Consider the following 17,581-nt stretch of genomic DNA (forward strand, 5'->3'; position numbering starts at 1 on the left):
CGATGCCTGGGAATCAACAGTTTTGTTCACGCTGTTCCTCGGTGCAGGGTGTTGAAGCGAAGACAGCTCACATCACGGTACCATGCTCATGCTGCAATCAGTGCTAGCAGGAGACATTGTTGAGAGTTGTATTCAACTGTTAACAGCGAGAGTAATCAGCGGCTAATGGAAGTATTCATCAGCCACTAGCTGCACTATAAATAAATAAATAAAAAAATGACATGGGTTCCCCTGTATATTTGATAACTAGCAAAACTGACAGCTGCAGGCTGCAACCTTCAGCTGTCTGCTTCAGCAAGGCTGATAATCAAGAATAGAGGGGTCCCCGTGCCATATTTTTAAATTATTTTAATAAATAATTAAAAAAAACTGTGTGGAGTCTCCCCATTTTTGATAACCAGCCAAACTAATGCAGACAGCTGGGGGCATTTATTCACAAGCTGGTAATGGGCCATGGATATTGCCCTCCCAGCTTAAACATAGCATCCCACAGCCACCACAGAAAAGATGCATCTTTTAGATGTTCTAATTCTGGTGCTTTGCCTGTCTCTTCCCACTTGGCCTGTTGCAGTGGTAAGTGGGGTTCATATTTGTTCGGTTGATGTCACCTTTGTATTGTCCGGTGACATTAAGCCCAAAGGTTAGTAATGGAGAGGCGTCTGTAAGAAGCCAAGGTCTACTCTAATAGAATTAAAATAATAAACCCCAATATTCTTTACGTGTCAGCCAAAAAGATAAGGATTTATTTGTCCCATGATGGGTCTGGCTCTGCTACATCTAAATGGCAGGCTGCATTGTTGCATGATGCGACTATACAGACTGCCACTAAGCAGAGACATTGAGCAGCGTGTTAGAAAAAGGGTGAAGCGTTTCACCTGTTGTGGCGTGTTGTCAGCACGGACCGCAAGAGGACCACTTGAAGGCAATATGAAGAGAAGGAGGAGGTCCAGCTGATACAAAGGGCTATTTATTGAAAACTCAGAATAAAATCAGCATCCTGCAGACAATGAGCGGTAACGCAGCTAGGCGTTTCGAACACTACATGTGTTATTTGTCAGACTGCACAATAACGAATGCACAAACAATTTATACACTCCCACTAAAAATGCAACTCCCCCCTGCAAATCAAATGATTAAAAACCGCATATATAGTGCACGTGAATATACAATTAATTAAAAAGATTAAGTCCACAGGGTTGACAAGTGTTTAAATTAAACATCCAGAAAGCCTCACGATCCCGCAGGTACAATGTATGTTGGATGTACTATCCGCAGTTTGAAAAAATGCATTTCAGAGCATTTAAATGATATTTGTAAATTTTCTGAATCTTCTCGCACAATGTCACAGGCTTCTAAACATTTTGTATAATATCATGAAAGCAATACTGCATCCTTTCAAGTTTTTGCAATAGAAAAAAATAATTCCTTCAATAAGAGGAGGTGATACTCGCAAGTACCTGCGCGATCATGAGGCTTTATGGATGTTTAATTTAATCACTTGTCAACCCTGTGGACTTAATCTTCGAAGAGAATTATTATTCCATTATTGAATTCTGCTTCAAAGCACGTTTTTTTCTGAATTTTTTTTTTTGTTTTATGTATAATACCTGGAATATATCTTTTTAATTAATTGTATATTCATGTGCACTATATGTGAGGTTTTAATCATGTGATTTGCAGGGGGAGTGGCATTTTTAGTTGGAGTGTATAAATTGTTTGTGCATTCGTTATTGTGCAGCTCTGACAAAGAACACATGTTTTCAATAAATAGCCCTTTGTATCAGCTGGACCTCCTCCTTCTTTTCATTGAGCAGTGTGTACCACAGATCAGTATCTCGCTGTAAATTCCTATGACCTGACTGACGTCACCGTGAGTATGAAAAGCTTCTCATGCTAGCAGTGCTGGTAGTTCACAGCCTATGAACTCTGTTCAAATCACTGATGTCAGCATGAGAACCATGGGAAAAGTTGTAAAGTTGTAAGATGCCTTAGCTTGATGTTAAAAATAAGGGAAACCCTACATAATCTTTTGGGTCTCCCCATTTTTAATAACCAAAGGCAAAGCAGACAGCTGGGGTCTGATACTAATAGGGTGGGAAAGTTCATGGACATTGACACCTTTTGAATATAATATGACCAGATCGGAACATCATGGCGGCACCACCCGTGATCCAGCGTTTATACAGGCTGGGTCACATGTTGTTGACATAGTTTTGATGGCTGCGGAAGCGTCCACAGCCCACAAGCTTGTTAATTAGCTGTGATTCAGTCTTTCAACAAGTTTTATAAAGCCCCCGTTACACACTGCGATATCGCTAGCAATATCGCTGTAAAGTCACCGATTTTGTGACGTTGCAGCGATATTGCTAGCGATATCGCTGCATGTGATACTTACCTCCGACCGGCTTCCCCGCTGATTATCGCTGATTGCACGAGAAGCTGCTTGATCACTCCTCATCGGCCACTTCCTGCTGGGCTTCCTGCTGTGACGACGAGCGACGCGTGGAGCCGGGCGGGAGGACGCAGGATCGTGGCGTCTGACAGGTAAGTAGCGATCCCCGTCCCCAGCGATGTCGCTGGTGAGATCTGCCTGAGTGGCAGCTCACTAGCGACCACCTAGCGATGCACCAGCGATCCTGACTGCGTCACATCGCTGGTCGGGATCGCTGGTGCATCGCTAGGTGTAACGGTACCCTTAAGCATCCGAACTCTGAACAATAACACGGAATTCTCTTGGACTTCCAGAAGAACTTCATGTTTGGATTTCAGTATCAGATACTAAGTGTCCTGTTTGACCCCCAAACTTTACAGTTCGAGTTCACTCCCTAGTTGCATGCAGGTGGTGCACACAGGCAGTAGGAAACTGACCCCTGTCTATGAGCGATTGATGCATGGCTATAGATGAGTGAATCATGAAATCATAAAATTATAGACTCATAGAATCATAGCATAACATAGTTGGAAGGGACCTCCTGGGTCATCTGGTCCAACCCCCTGCTCAAAGCAGGATTCACTAAATCATCCCAGACAGATGTCTGTCCAGCCTCTGCGTTGAAGTGCTCGGTAGAACGGGTTCTCTTCCATCTCCGCTCAGTGGCCCTGGAAACCCATCTCAGTTCTTTGGTCAGGCTGGTCAGCCAGGGCTGCATTTTGATTTTACGAGTTTTGCTTTGCATGAGGGGGGCTGCTGAATCAAGTGTTGCTGTAATTGTGGTGTTATAAAAAGTGGCAGCAGCATCTGTGTCATGAAGGGAAGCTATGTCTGTGAGAGGGAGAAGAGACTCAGAGAGTGATTGTAAATTGAAGTGTTTGAGATTTCTGCGAGGATGAGTTAGTTTGTGGAGTGGGGGTTGCGCAGTAGGAGAGGAGAGGGAAGAGAATGTCAGTAGGTTGTGGTCAGACAGGGGGAGGGGTGAGTTAGGGAGATTAGTGAAGGAACAGAGATGGGTGAAGATAAGGTCCAGCGTGTGACCATGCTACCTCCTAGGGTCACAGTCACTTTTACGTCCTTAATCATTTCCTCCCTGTTTATAATTAGTAGATCCGAGGTAGCCGATCCCCTTGTTTCTCCCCTACCTTTTGGAAGATAAAGTCGTCAGCAATAGAGGGTAAGATTTTTCTTGACCTGTTAGTTTTGACTGAGAGAGATTCCCCAAAAATGTCTGGATAGTTGAAATCTCCCATGACCACTATGTCATACTTTTCGGAGAACTTGGCCATTTAATGCATAAAGAATTCATCCAGATCTTCAGCTTGCACCAGGCAATGCCTACAATGGTGTCCTTTCTGTTTTTCTCTCCTTGTATTCTTACCCAAACACTTTCCACAGAACTCCCAGTTTCTGAAGCTTCAATGTCTGTGCAGATATTTGCTTTTCTAATATACAATGCAACACCTCAACCTCATTTACCGAATTCTTGTCGAATTTTTAAAATTACTGAACCTGACAGATTGAACAGTTGTGATTTGTTTTGCTCATATTGTCTAGTATGGCCACCACCATTTTACACAATACAGAAATTTGCATCAGCTATGGAAGGCTCTTTTGACATTGGCAGAGGCAAGACAAGTTTCTTCATAATTCTTTGCAACCATCACAGCACATGGTATAATGCTACCAATCAACAGGGAGAATCATAGCTTGTTTTAAAGCAAGGGCAAGGAGTACAGTAGCAAGGTTAGGATGTATCTGAATAGTGAGAGGATGTCAGAGCTCATGACTTAGCACTAGAGATAGGAAGAGAAAGTCATAAAACACTAAACAAATTCTACTGAAAGTGTGTGTGGCAGCACATAAGTGAACAATAGCTATCATCATTTTATTCAGAACCTTATGAGTCCCTTTGATATTACTAAGACTATGTTTGCTCCAAAAAACTTAACAGGAGATGGATACAATCAGAAGACCTCAGAATGTAAAACACATCATTTTAGGGTAATTAGAATACTTGCGATTTGTTGTGAATCAATTCATCGCTAATCACATTTTTTGAAAATGGCAAATATGAGTTTTAACTAGAGTTGAGCAAAACAGGTCGGCCAGATTCATAAGTCGCCGACTTATAGCAAAGTCGGGTTTCGCCGACAGAAACCCGACCACAGCGTGAAGTCGGCCATGCCGTTGGCAAAACAAGCGATTTCCCAGAACGCGTGCACATGACTTTTTTCAGCTCCTGAGCAAGGACGTACAGTGTGGCAGCAAGATGACATGTGCAGCGTCCGTGGAGAGAGAGAGATTTCACGCACTTTAAAAAAGCGGTCCGGCATGTAGGTGTGCTTACTTTCCTCCACTCCCTGACGACTTTGTTTCCCCATTGACTTGCATTGGGTTTCTTGTTTCAGTCGGACCCCGACTTTTCCCGATAGTCGGCCCGATTTCGTTCGACTCGACTTTTGAGAAAGTCGGGTTTCATGAAACCCGACTCGACCCTAAAAAAGGCAAAGTCGCTCATCTCTAGTTTTAACAGATTCGCTTATCTTTTTTTAATTACAGTTGTGTAAATTGGCAAAAGCAAGCTACCAAGAAAACGTCTAGAAGGCATTGTTTCAAGGGCTATGGCTGGTTTCACACTTGCGTTTTTTTGCGCTGTATTTTAGCGCTAAAAAACGCATGCGCTTTTTTTTCCTATATTTTGCATGGGATGCGCTTATGTGCGCATACACATGCGTTTGTATGCGTTTTTACGCGCATGCGTTTTTTTGTGGTGTGCGCTCGGGCGCACAAAATGCATCCTGTTGCATTTTTGGGGCGTCCGACTTGCCTCAAAAAAACGCATGCGCGTGCAATGCGTTTTTTTACAGCAAGACACCCATTATAAGTCTATGGTTGTGCATATGTGCGCATTGGCATGCTCATGTATGCGTTTTTTTGCTCATGCGTTTTTTTGTTGACCATTGGTTAGACAATGGAAACTAGGAGTTTGGGTTAGAGTTAGGGTTAGTTAAGGGGGGTTAGGGTTTGGGTTAGGGTTAGTATGGTTTGGTTAAGGGTTAGGGTTTAGGGTTAGTTAGGGTTTAGGGTTAGGGTTTGGGTTAGGGTTAGTAGGGTTTGGTTAAGGGTTAGGGTTAGGGTTAGTATGGTTTGGTTAAGGGTTAGGGTTAGGGTCAGGGTTAGGGTTAGGGTATGGTTTGGTTAAAGGTTAGGGTTAGGGTATGGTTTGGTTAAGGGTTAGTAAAGTCATGGTTTGGGTTAGTGTGAGGGGCCAACTAATGTTGGAAAAAAACACAAACATGGTAAAAACGCACTAAAAACGCACACAAACGCATAAAAACGCTGCGTTTTTTTCATGCATGCTCATTAAAATGCTTGCAAAAAACGCAGCATTTGTATGCATTTGTATGCGTTTTTTCCATGCTTTTTTTGCGGGAAAAACGCTCTGCAAAACAAAGCAAGTGTGAAAGTAGCCTATGACAAGAACTGAAAATGCTGAAAATGTATGCTGTAATGCATAAAAACAGAGAGTGAAAAAGAGACTGTCCCAGAGTAAGAAAAAAAGAAGCTGATAAAGATACATAACAGTGTCAGCAAAGTGTCACAACTTAAAGCACCACTCTAGCTTTTTTTTTAATTTCAGCGCTGGAGTTTTGCTACTGATCTAAGTTCCGTGACCCTAGTCTTATTTTTACAAGCCGCCATCTTCAGGTCTTCCCAGTGTTGCCATTTTTTCACTCCAATTTCTGATCGACAGGAAGTCAAAGGAAACAGTAACAAGCACTCAATGTAAGTCTATGAGAGTCTTGTTCTTGCTCTTATAGACTCACATTAAGTTATGACTTATGAATCGCCCCTCAACAAACACTGGCGCGATCTATCACGTTGTACACTAATGGAGCCTAAGCGGAGTGGTGTGGATAAAAGATGATGATGGCGACTGTTAAGTCTAAAGGGCCTGTCACACTAAGCGATACCGCTAGCAATATCGCTATAACGTCACTGGTTTTGTGACGTTATAACGATATTGCTAGTGATATCGCTATGTCTGATACTTACCTCCGACCAGCTCCCCCGCTGGTTATCGCTGATCGCATGAGAATGGCCTGTGAAGTTTCTCGCCGTCAGCTTCATGCTGGGTTCCTGTGGCGCCGATGAGCAAAGCGTGGACGCGGGCAGGAGGACGTCAGGATCGCCACGTCTGACAGGTAAGTAGGGACCCCTGACCGCTGCTATGTCGCTGGTGAGATCTGCCTGTGTGGCAGCTCACTAGCGACCATTTAGACTAGTTTCACACTAGCTTATTTTCCATGCAGCGCTCGGCGCCACTAAGCCCCGCCCCCTGCTGGCTCCCTGCCCGCCCCATCGGTCATCGCCGCCTACTATCACACACGGCTGCATGCAATCTGCGCACCCTATCTTTAGCATAGGGTGCGCAGACCATGCGCTAGTAGGACTTTAGCGTGCACTGCGCACTTTTGAAGGTGCGCCGTTGTGAGCCGAACTCACCATGTTGCATTTTGGCACGCTCGGCACAAATTCAAAAGTGCGCAGCGCACACTAAAATCCTACTAGCGCACGGCCAGCGCACGGTCTGCGCACCCTATGCTAAAGATAGGGTGCGCAGATCGCATGCAGTGGCATGCGACAGTAGGCGGCGATGACCGGATGGGGTGGGCAGGGAGATGGCAGGGGGCGGGGCTTAGCGGCACCAAGCGCTGCGTGGAAAATAAGCTAGTGTGAAACTAGCCTTAGCGATGCACCAGCGATCCATATCGTTGTCGGGATCGCTGGTGCATCGCTAAGTGTGACAGTACCCTAAGACTGGGTTGATGGGAAATTTTTCTCTAGTACTGCAATAAAAAAAATGCTAATGTGGTGTTTTATGTTCCAGGGAAGTGTAACAGAGGTCATCCTGCAGTTTATCTACTGTCTATCTCTGCTCAATTTAAGATTTTTCGGCTGGAGCTGCCAGAAAAGGATCATTATTCAAGAATGTTAGAGTGTTTTTGTCAACATATAAGTAACAGATTCTGCTATTATTTTCTACTTTTCTATCTTTTCTAAAACTTTTTTCACCTTGACAGAAATGTCTGCAGATCAAAGGGAATTCTTGTGAAAAGATTGCTTATCAGGGACATCCCAGTACTAAGCAACTGGAAAAGATGAACAAGTAAATGTAGCGAACAGCAAGGTGGCAAGCTTCACTGTCTATGTCTAACACATTACATAACTTTTAGAAAGTTGCAATTACACATCTTAACTAATTCTATTAATTTTCCTATTTCTATTAAACAGAATTTTGATACTGATATCGTATACCCTAATTTATGTGGCAAGAAGTCATTTAAAATGTGTTAAAAGAAATATTTTGTATACTTTCCAATCTAATGTTATTTATTTCATCTTTAGGGAGCTGAGGTCTCACTCTTAGGATTGATCATTGCATTAAAAAACATGAGAAAGCTCTCAGACTACATAAAATAGAAGATGCAGTTGGAAAATATGAGATTTTTGTGTTTCTCTAAGGAAGTATGTTACCGTTGCTAGTCTGTCACATACCGTAGAGTTAATAAATAGAAACATATGTGCTGTACCTTTACAAAGACACAGAAAAGGACAAGCACATAAACTTTTGTTATGTAGTCACCTTGAGGCTTAAATCCCAAAAGGCAAGGATAATGTATATACTGTAGAGATAATAAACATTTGGGATTCAAATTTGCCAATTTTACCGAAATTTCCCCCAAATTTGCTTTTCAGTGAACTGGTTTTTCAAAAATCAGAATAATCTGCTGAGATTTTAATTGTCCAGAAAAGATGTACAACAATCTGAGGTCTCATAGGACTGCAAAGCGTCAAAAATGTCAATGTGACCTCAACATATCTGGCTAAACGAATATTAACTGATGGCAATCAATAGCCTGTTTAAACATATGACATACAGGGTAGGTATTATTTTAGCTCCCTGCCTTTGATGCAGGCTCGCAAGACATGCCTGCATCTTTGCCAGCAGATGATGGTTTTAATAATCCATCATCATGTGCCTTTAACAACAGGATGGAATGGAGCTTTGTTTGTGGCTGTTAAACTGTCAAATGCCGCTGTCAATCTGTGACAGCTGCATTAACAGTGCACTGGCAGTCGGCGGGCGCCAATGTATATCTCCATTGGAGCGCCAGTGACGTTATCACATGGTGAGAATGGGTTGCCACGACAGTCAGATTTCTGCTAAACCCCCTGTGCCTATCATACTGTATTGATACTCATATCAAAGCCAGCATGTGGATGGCTTTCACAGGAGACTTTGATTTATGCTATATAAAGCAATACTGTTGCATTTCAGTATATAGCAATAGCACCTATAAAATATGAGAAAAAAAAGTAGATGTTCAAATCACCATCACTTTCCTTCATTAAAAATCTATGAAAGAAAAGCAAAAAATACACATATTTGATATTGCTGCTTTTGTAAAAGTCTTGTCTATCAAAATATAAAATAAATTAATCCGATCTGTAAATAGTATCACAAGGAAAAAATCTAAATGCCAGAAATTTGATTTTTTTGGGCCATTGCAACAACAAAAAAATGCAATAAGATGTGACTTGCAGGATATCAAGACTCTTCAGACCTACAGACATCAAGACTCTTCAGACCTACAGATGACCACCCATTCCTGCTTATACATGTGGGGACAAATGACACTGAAAGGACCTGGAAACCATCTGCAGTGACTTTGAAAACTTAGGTAAGAAAGTGAAAGAATTGGGAGCGCAGGTGGTCTTCTCTTCCATCCTCCCGGTGGATGGCCATGAAACAAGGAGGTGGAATAAGATTCTGCAGGTGAACAACTGGCTATGTCGATGGTGCCGTCAGCAAGGATTTGGATTTCTGGACACGGAGTGAATTACCTATACGATAGACTGCTTGCTAGAGATGGGGTGCACCTTACGAAGACTGGAAAACATGTATTTGGAAGTCGCCTTGCTACACTCATCAGTAGAGCTTTAAACTAGAACAATGTGGGAAGGGAAGCAAAAGGCCAGAAAAAGCCATACACCTGACAAATGCTATTGAGAACTCTGCTATTAGAATTGGAAAGGAAGAACAAAGACAAAAAATTCTTAATTATTAAAAATATTGGAGAAAGAGAAACCAATCACAAACTAAAATGTTTCTATGCAAATGCACAAAGCATTGGCAACAAAATAAGAGAATTGGAACTACTAACAACGGAGAAGAAATATGATGTAATTGGAATCACTGAAACTTGGTGGGATGATACACATGATTGGAATACAAGGCTAAAAGGATACAACTTATTTGCAAGAAACAGACTTGATAAACGAGGAGGAGGTGTCACATTGTATGTTAGAAAATTGTATATCTGCACAGAGATTGAAGCTTCAGAGACTGGGAGTTCTGTGGAAATTGTTTGGGTAAGAATACAAGGAGAGAATAACGGAAAGGACACCATTGTAGACATTTACTACAGGCCGCCTGTGCAAGCTGAAGATATGGATGAACTCTTTATGTGTCAAATGGCCAAGTTCTTCTAAAAATATGACATATTGAACATGGGAGATTTCAACTATCCAGACATTTGTTGGGATTCTCTCTCAGGCAAAACTAAGAGGTCAAGCAAATTCTTATCCTCTCTTGCTGACAACTTTATCTTCCAAAAGGTAGGGGAGAAAACAAGGGGACCTGCTACCTTGGATCTGATCCTTATAAACAGTGAGGAAATGGTTGAGGAGGTAAGAGTGGCTGGAATCCAAGGAGGTAGCGACCATGCTATTTTAGAATTTTGGATAACTAGAGGAGGAAGGCCTGTGAAAGCTAAAACTTAAAGGTTAGATTTCAGAAAAGTAGATTTTAAGGGACTCAGTAAAAGAATCGGAGCGATCCAATGACTGGATATCCTTAAGGACAAAAATATCCAGGAAGGATGAGAAATCTTTAAAAATTAGATTCTCAAAGCACAATCATTAACAATTCCAAAAAGAGGGATGAGTACGAAGCATTTAAGGAAACCAGGATGGATGAACACAGAACTTAAACACATGCTAAAAAGGAAGAAAGAATAGTTTATCAAATGGAAAGAGGGAGGCATGTCTAAAGAAGAATATAATGCTGTCTGCAGAACCTGCAGGACACGAATCAGATTATCTAAAGCTGACATTGAATTAAGGCTTGCAATAGACATCAAAAGCAATATAACGAATTTTGGGGATATGTCAAACGTAAAAGAAAAGTGAAAGATGCTATAGGATTTTTTCAGGATGAAAATGATGAAATGGTAAGATGTTGAGAAGGGCAAACTTTTAAATTCCTATTTTGCATCTGTTTTCTCTCAAAAAGGAAATGTAACATCAACTTAACTTCACTGTCGTATTAAAAGAATAGAAGAATCCAAGATATCTATAAACAGAAAGATAGTGAGCAAACACTTAGCTAACATAAATGTATTCAAGGCTCCAGGTCCGGGTGAATTACATCCCAGAGTACTGAAGGAGATAGCAGAAGAAATTTTTGAACCACTCTCCATAATCTTTGAAAATTCTTAGAGAACAGGAGAAGTCCAAGAAGAGTGGAGAAGAACAAATATTGTTCTTATCTTCAAAAAGGGGAAGAAGGTGGACCCAGGGAACTATAAGCCGGTGAGTTTGACTTCTATGCCAGGAAAGATCTTAGAACAAATTATTAAACAACATGTATGTAAGTACCTAAATAAAAATGAAGTGATTAACCAGAGTCAGCATGGGTTTGTAACTAATAAGTCACGTCAGGCTAACCTAATTTCCTTCTATGACAGAATCACTAACTGGGTGGGTGGATCAGGGAAATGCTGTAGATATAGTATATCTTGATTTCAGCAAAGCATTTGACAAAGTAACTCAACCCATCCTTATTGAAAAATGACTACATATGGATTGGACAAGGCAACTGTTAAGTGGATTCATAATTGGCTTAATGATCAGACCCAAAGAGTGGTCGTAAATGTCTGCACATCCAGTTGGAATGTCTCTGGTGGGGTACCAAAGGGTTCTGTTGTGGGCCCCGTATTGTTCAACATTTTTATCAATGATATAGATAAAGGAATTGAAGGTACAATGATTAAGTTTGCGGATGACAAAAAGCTAGGAGGGATTCAGTTGTGGCCAAAAGTATTGACACCCCTGCAGTTCTGTCAGATAATACTCAGTTTCTTCCTGAAAATGATTGCAAACACAAATTCTTTGGTATTATTATCTTCATTTAATTTGTCTTAAATGAAAAAACACAAAAGAGAATGAAGCAAAAAGCAAAACATTGATCATTTCACACAAAACTCCAAAAATGGGCCAGACAAAAGTATTGGCACCCTCAGCCTAATACTTGGTTGCACAACTTTTATCCAAAATAACTGCGACCAACCGCTTCCGGTAACCATCAATGAGTTTCTTACATTGCTCTGCTGGAATTTTAGACCATTCTTCTTTGGCAAACTGCTCCAGGTCCCTGATATTTGAAGGGTGCCTTCTCCAAACTGCCATTTTTAGATCTCTCCACAGGTGTTCTTTGGGATTCAGGTCTGGACTCATTGCTGGCCACCTTAGAAGTCTCCAGTGCTTTCTCTCAAACTATTTTCTAGTGCTTTTTGAAGTGTGTTTTGGGTCATTGTCCTGCTGGAAGACCCATGACCTCTGAGGGAGACCCAGCTTTCTCACACTTGGCCCTACATTATGTTGCAAAATTTGTTGGTAGTCTTCAGACTTCATAATGCCATGCACACGGTCAAGCAGTCCAGTGCCAGAGGCAGCAAAGCAACCCCAAAACATCAGGGAACCTCCGCCATGTTTGACTGTAGGGACCGTGTTCTTTTCTTTGAATGACTCTTTTTTTCTCCTGTAAACTCTATGTTGATGCCTTTGCCCAAAAAGCTCTACTTTTGTCTCATCTGACCACAGAACATTTTTCCAAAACATTTTAGGCTTTTTCAGGTAAGTTTTGGCAAACTCCAGCCTGGCTTTTTTATGTCTCGGGGTAAGAAGTGGGGTCTTCTTGGGTCTCCTACCATACAGTCCCTTTTCATTCAGACGCCGACAGATAGTACGGGTTGACACTGTTGTACCCTCGGACTGCAGGGCAGCTTGAACTTGTTTGGATGTTAGTCGAGGTTCTTTATCCAACATCTGCACAATCTTGCGTTGAAATCTCTTGTCAATTTTTCTTTTCCGACCACATCTAGGGAGGTTAGCCACAGTGCCATGGGCTTTAAACTTCTTGATGACACTGCGCACGGTAGACACAGGAACATTCTGGTCTTTGGAGATGGACTTGTAGCCTTGAGATTGCTCATGCTTTCTCACAATTTGGTTTCTCAAGTCCTCAGACAGTTCTTTGGTCTTCTTTCTTTTCTCCATGCTCAATGTGGTACACACAAGGACACAGGATAGAGGTTGAGTCAACTTTAATCCATGTCAACTGGCTGCAAGTGTGATTTAGAAATTGCCAACACCTGTTAGGTGCCACAGGTAAGTTACAGGTGCTGTTAATTACACAAATAAGAGAAGCATCGCACGGTTTTTCGAACAGTGCCAATACTTTTGTCCACCCTCTTTTTTATGTTTGGTGTGGAATTATATCCAATTTGGCTTTAGGACAATTCTTTTTGTGTTTTTTCATTTAAGACAAATTAAATGAAGATAATAATACCAAAGAATTTGTGTTTTCAATCATTTTCAGGAAGAAACTGAGTATTATCTGACAGAATTGCAGGGGTGTCCATACTTTTGGCCACAACTGTAGCTAATACTAGAGAAGAGAGAGGATTCAAAAATATATAAATAAACTGGAGCAGTGGGCAGCAGCTAACAGAATGGGTTTTAACAGGTAAAAATGCAAAGTACTACATCTGGGCAATAAAGATGAAAATAGCATATAAAGATTGGGATGAATAGGGCTAAGCAACAGCACATGTGAAAATGACTTGGATATACTAACAGATCATAAACTGAACATGAGTCAACAGTGTGATGCAGCAGCAAAAAAAGGCAAAAGCAATTCTGGGATGTATTAATAGAAGCATACAGTCTTGATCATGTCAACTCATTACTCATTATTGCCCTCTACTCCTCTTTGGTCAGACCTCATCTGTAATACTGTGTCCAGTTTTGGGCACCACATTTTATAAAAGACATCAGCAAGCTGGAGCAAGATCAGAGAAGAGCGACCAGAATGATGACCGGTCTGCAAACCATGTCCTATGAGGAACGGTTACAGGATTTGGGAATGTTAAGCTTGCAAAAAAGAAGATTGAGAGAAGACTTAATAGCTGTCTACAAATATCTCAAGGGCTGTCACATTGTAGAAGGATCATCTTTATTCTCATTTGCACAAGGAAAGACTAGACGCAATGGGATGAAACTAAATGAGCGGAGACACAGATTAGATATTAGAAAAAACTTTTTGACAGTTAGGGTGATCAATGAGTGGAACAGGCTGCCACAAGAGGTGGTGAGTTCTCCTTCCATGGAAGTCTTCAGAGACTGGACAGACATCTCTCTGGGATGATTTAATGAAAAATGATTTGAGCAGCGAGTTGGACCAGATGACCCTGGTAGTTTCTTCCAACTCTATCATTCTATGGTTCTAGGTGATCAAAGCATTGTATCTAAACCAATATGATATAAAAGATAATATTGCTTAGGGGGCAAAAAAATTGCCCTCACACAGGTCCATATCCCGAAAACTGAAAACTTTATAGTTCTACAAAGATGGCGACACAAGTGATATATTTTTTTTTTCTTTACAAATTTTTACCACTTAAATGTTTGGTATTTCTGAAATCATACTGACATGGAGAATTATATTCACAGGTCATTTTTATTGTAAAATCAACGTTGTAAGTAAAAAAAATGGTGGAATTGTGCTTTTTTTCCAACTTTCCAGTACATCACATGACCAAATGGATGATGTCATTCAACAGTCCAACTCATCCCTTTCACGGCTATGTCAACGAAAAAAAAAATGCCATGGATTTTGGATTAAAGGGAGAAAAATACGAAAGTGCAAAAACGAAAACTCTCCTGGTGCTTAAGCAGTTAATGACTCACAGCTCAGATAGACTTTTCATGCTAGATAACATTAAAAAAGTTCAACAAATTATTCCTCCTAGTGTTTTGTCATCAGGCACACCATTCTTTAGTGGCTTGTAAGTCCATGAGAATGAGATTGCTCAATTCAGTAAACTTCAGTCAGAGTTCACTTGCTCAGGCCAGTGGTCCATGCCCAACCTGGTTGACCTTGCATTTCATAAGTGATTCTCACAGTTTTCTAATCTTGATTGGACTTGATGAAATACATCTTGTGGCTGTTATTTAACTTTTTTTCAGTTTTGAGTTAATGAAAGGCCGTGCCCTGTATTCATAATGCAGACTGCTGACAGATCACTGATCCCTAAGTATTATGAATGATTTGGTACTCAGATAAGTAGAAATATATAGGTTTATTTACAGTGTTACAGTACAGTGTGACGTTTCAATCGGCATGGACCTTCATCGGACTACGCACTGATAAATTGTGAGTAGAAAAGCCACGATGTCTGATGGTATGGCCTTGAGGGTCTTCAGTGAATTCAGCATCAATGTGAACTTGTACTTCTACAATGCAAATAAACCTAAATATTTCTACTAATCTGGCTGCCAAGTCCTTCATAATACTGTATGATTTGGGATCCTACTTGTTCACCAGTTCTTGGAGTGCCGCTATTTTTCTTACCTGCCTCCTCGTTTGCATAATGAATACCCGTACATACTGAATTAAAAAAATCCTTCTGCAGGCATGTTTGCTTTGTAGTTGCTACATGTGGTTGAGCTTTTCCTGAGGTGTATAACAAAAAATCAATTTTAAAATGTTGTCGCCATGTCTGTGCAGTAGCAGCTATCCATATACATAGCTGAGATCTGACAGCTGCTATTGTGCATGCACTGGCGGTGCCATCTTGCTAGAGGAGAATAAAAAATTTCCTGCTGCAAGAAGGCGCTGTCTGCGTCTGCACAGTAGCAGTTTTCGGCGATCGCCAATAGCTGCTATTGTGCATTGTCAAGTAAGAGATAAGATTGTGAAATCCTGTTGAAAATAATGTTCCGTTCAAAATATATGCTATGATTCTTTAGCTTAAAGAGGTAATCTGAAGAAGTTTACTGGGAGACTGACTGCTGGGACCTCCACAGATCCTAAGAACTGAGGTAGAGGTTGATCATGCACACTGTTGCTCCACTAATTTTTAGGTCAGTTCAGAAGTCCAGTCCTAGAAGTGCAGAAGTCCCATTAAGAATGGTTTACTACCGCTTTATGAACACATGGCTCCTCAGAGCCCAAATTCTCAGGATAATAATAATAAATTTTATTTCTATAGCACCGACATATTCCGCAGCACTTTACATAAGTGGGATGAGGATAAGTGGGGGTCCATGAATACAGGATTATTTCCTAACTTGAAAATACTCCTTTAACGACTTACTCAATTTTGGAGTATAATATTTGACATATTCTCTACTACCATTTGGCTATTTGGGCAAAAAACTGTTTTAAATAGTTAACAACTAGTGTTGAGCGATACTTTCTGATATTGAGAAATATCGGATCGGATTGGATCGGACCGATACCCAAAAAGTATCGGGTATCGCCGATTCCTATACCGGAAACCCCATTCAAGTCAATGGGACAGAACTATCGGAATTAAGAAACCCCTTTCTTTACTTACACATCCAGTTCGGGAGGGGGGAAGAGTGTGGGCATGCGTGGGCGGACACTGTGCGTGTCTGTGTGTGCGGGCGGGGTCTGTACGGGCCTCTTGGGGTCTGTACGGGCCTGACGGGGGTCTGTGTGGGCCTGCCGGGGATCTGTGCAGGCTGCCGGGGGTCTGTGCGGGCCTGCCGGGGATCTGTGCAGGCTGCCGGGGGTCTGTGCGGGCCTGCCGGGGGTTGTGTGTGTGTGCAGGCATCGTCCGATGGGACTACAAGTCCCATCGGGCTATGCCTGCTACAATGACAGTGATTGACACATTAGCCAATGATGGGACAGTAGTAGTCCCATCATCCAGCTAATGTGTTGAATGTAAAAAAAAAAAAAACATACATGCTACATATATACTACATTCATACAACATACATACATACTACATACATACTTCATATATGCTACATTCATACAACATACATACATACTACATACATACCTCATATATACTACATTCATACAACATACATACATACATACTACATATATACTACATTCATACAACATACAGTGGGGAAAAAAAGTATTTAGTCAGTCAGCAATAGTGCAAGTTCCACCACTTAAAAAGATGAGAGGCGTCTGTAATTTACATCATAGGTAGACCTCAACTATGGGAGACAAACTGAGAAAAAAAAATCCAGAAAATCACATTGTCTGTTTTTTTTCATTTTATTTGCATATTATGGTGGAAAATAAGTATTTGGTCAGAAACAAGCAATCAAGATTTCTGGCTCTCACAGACCTGTAACTTCTTCTTTAAGAGTCTCCTCTTTCCTCCACTCATTACCTGTAGTAATGGCACCTGTTTAAACTTGTTATCAGTATAAAAAGACACCTGTGCACACCCTCAAACAGTCTGACTCCAAACTCCACTATGGTGAAGACCAAAGAGCTGTCAAAGGACACCAGAAACAAAATTGTAGCCCTACACCAGGCTGGGAAGACTGAATCTGCAATAGCCAACCAGCTTGGAGTGAAGAAATCAACTGTGGGAGCAATAATTAGAAAATGGAAGACATACAAGACCACTGATAATCTCCCTCGATCTGGTGCTCCACGCAAAATCCCACCCCGTGGGGTCAGAATGATCACAAGAACGGTGAGCAAAAATCCCAGAACCACGCGGGGGGACCTAGTGAATGAACTGCAGAGAGCTGGGACCAATGTAACAAGGCCTACCATAAGTAACACACTACGCCACCATGGACTCAGATCCTGCAGTGCCAGACGTGTCCCACTGCTTAAGCCTGTACATGTCCGGGCCCGTCTGAAGTTTGCTAGAGAGCATTTGGATGATCCAGAGGAGTTTTGGGAGAATGTCCTATGGTCTGATGAAACCAAACTGGAACTGTTTGGTAGAAACA

General features: G+C 41.4%; 1 protein-coding gene across 1 annotated transcript in view; it reads right to left on the reverse strand.

Annotated features, from left to right (window-relative positions):
• Window positions 1-17,581, reverse strand: part of GRIN2D (glutamate ionotropic receptor NMDA type subunit 2D) — a 699,139-nt gene that overhangs the window by 33,755 nt on the left and 647,803 nt on the right. The window lies entirely within an intron of this gene.

The sequence above is a fragment of the Dendrobates tinctorius genome, unplaced genomic scaffold, assembly GCF_039654945.1.
Source record: "Dendrobates tinctorius isolate UK_male_01 unplaced genomic scaffold, ASM3965494v1 ptg000028l, whole genome shotgun sequence".
In the NCBI taxonomy this organism is placed as follows: Eukaryota; Metazoa; Chordata; class Amphibia; order Anura; family Dendrobatidae; genus Dendrobates; species Dendrobates tinctorius.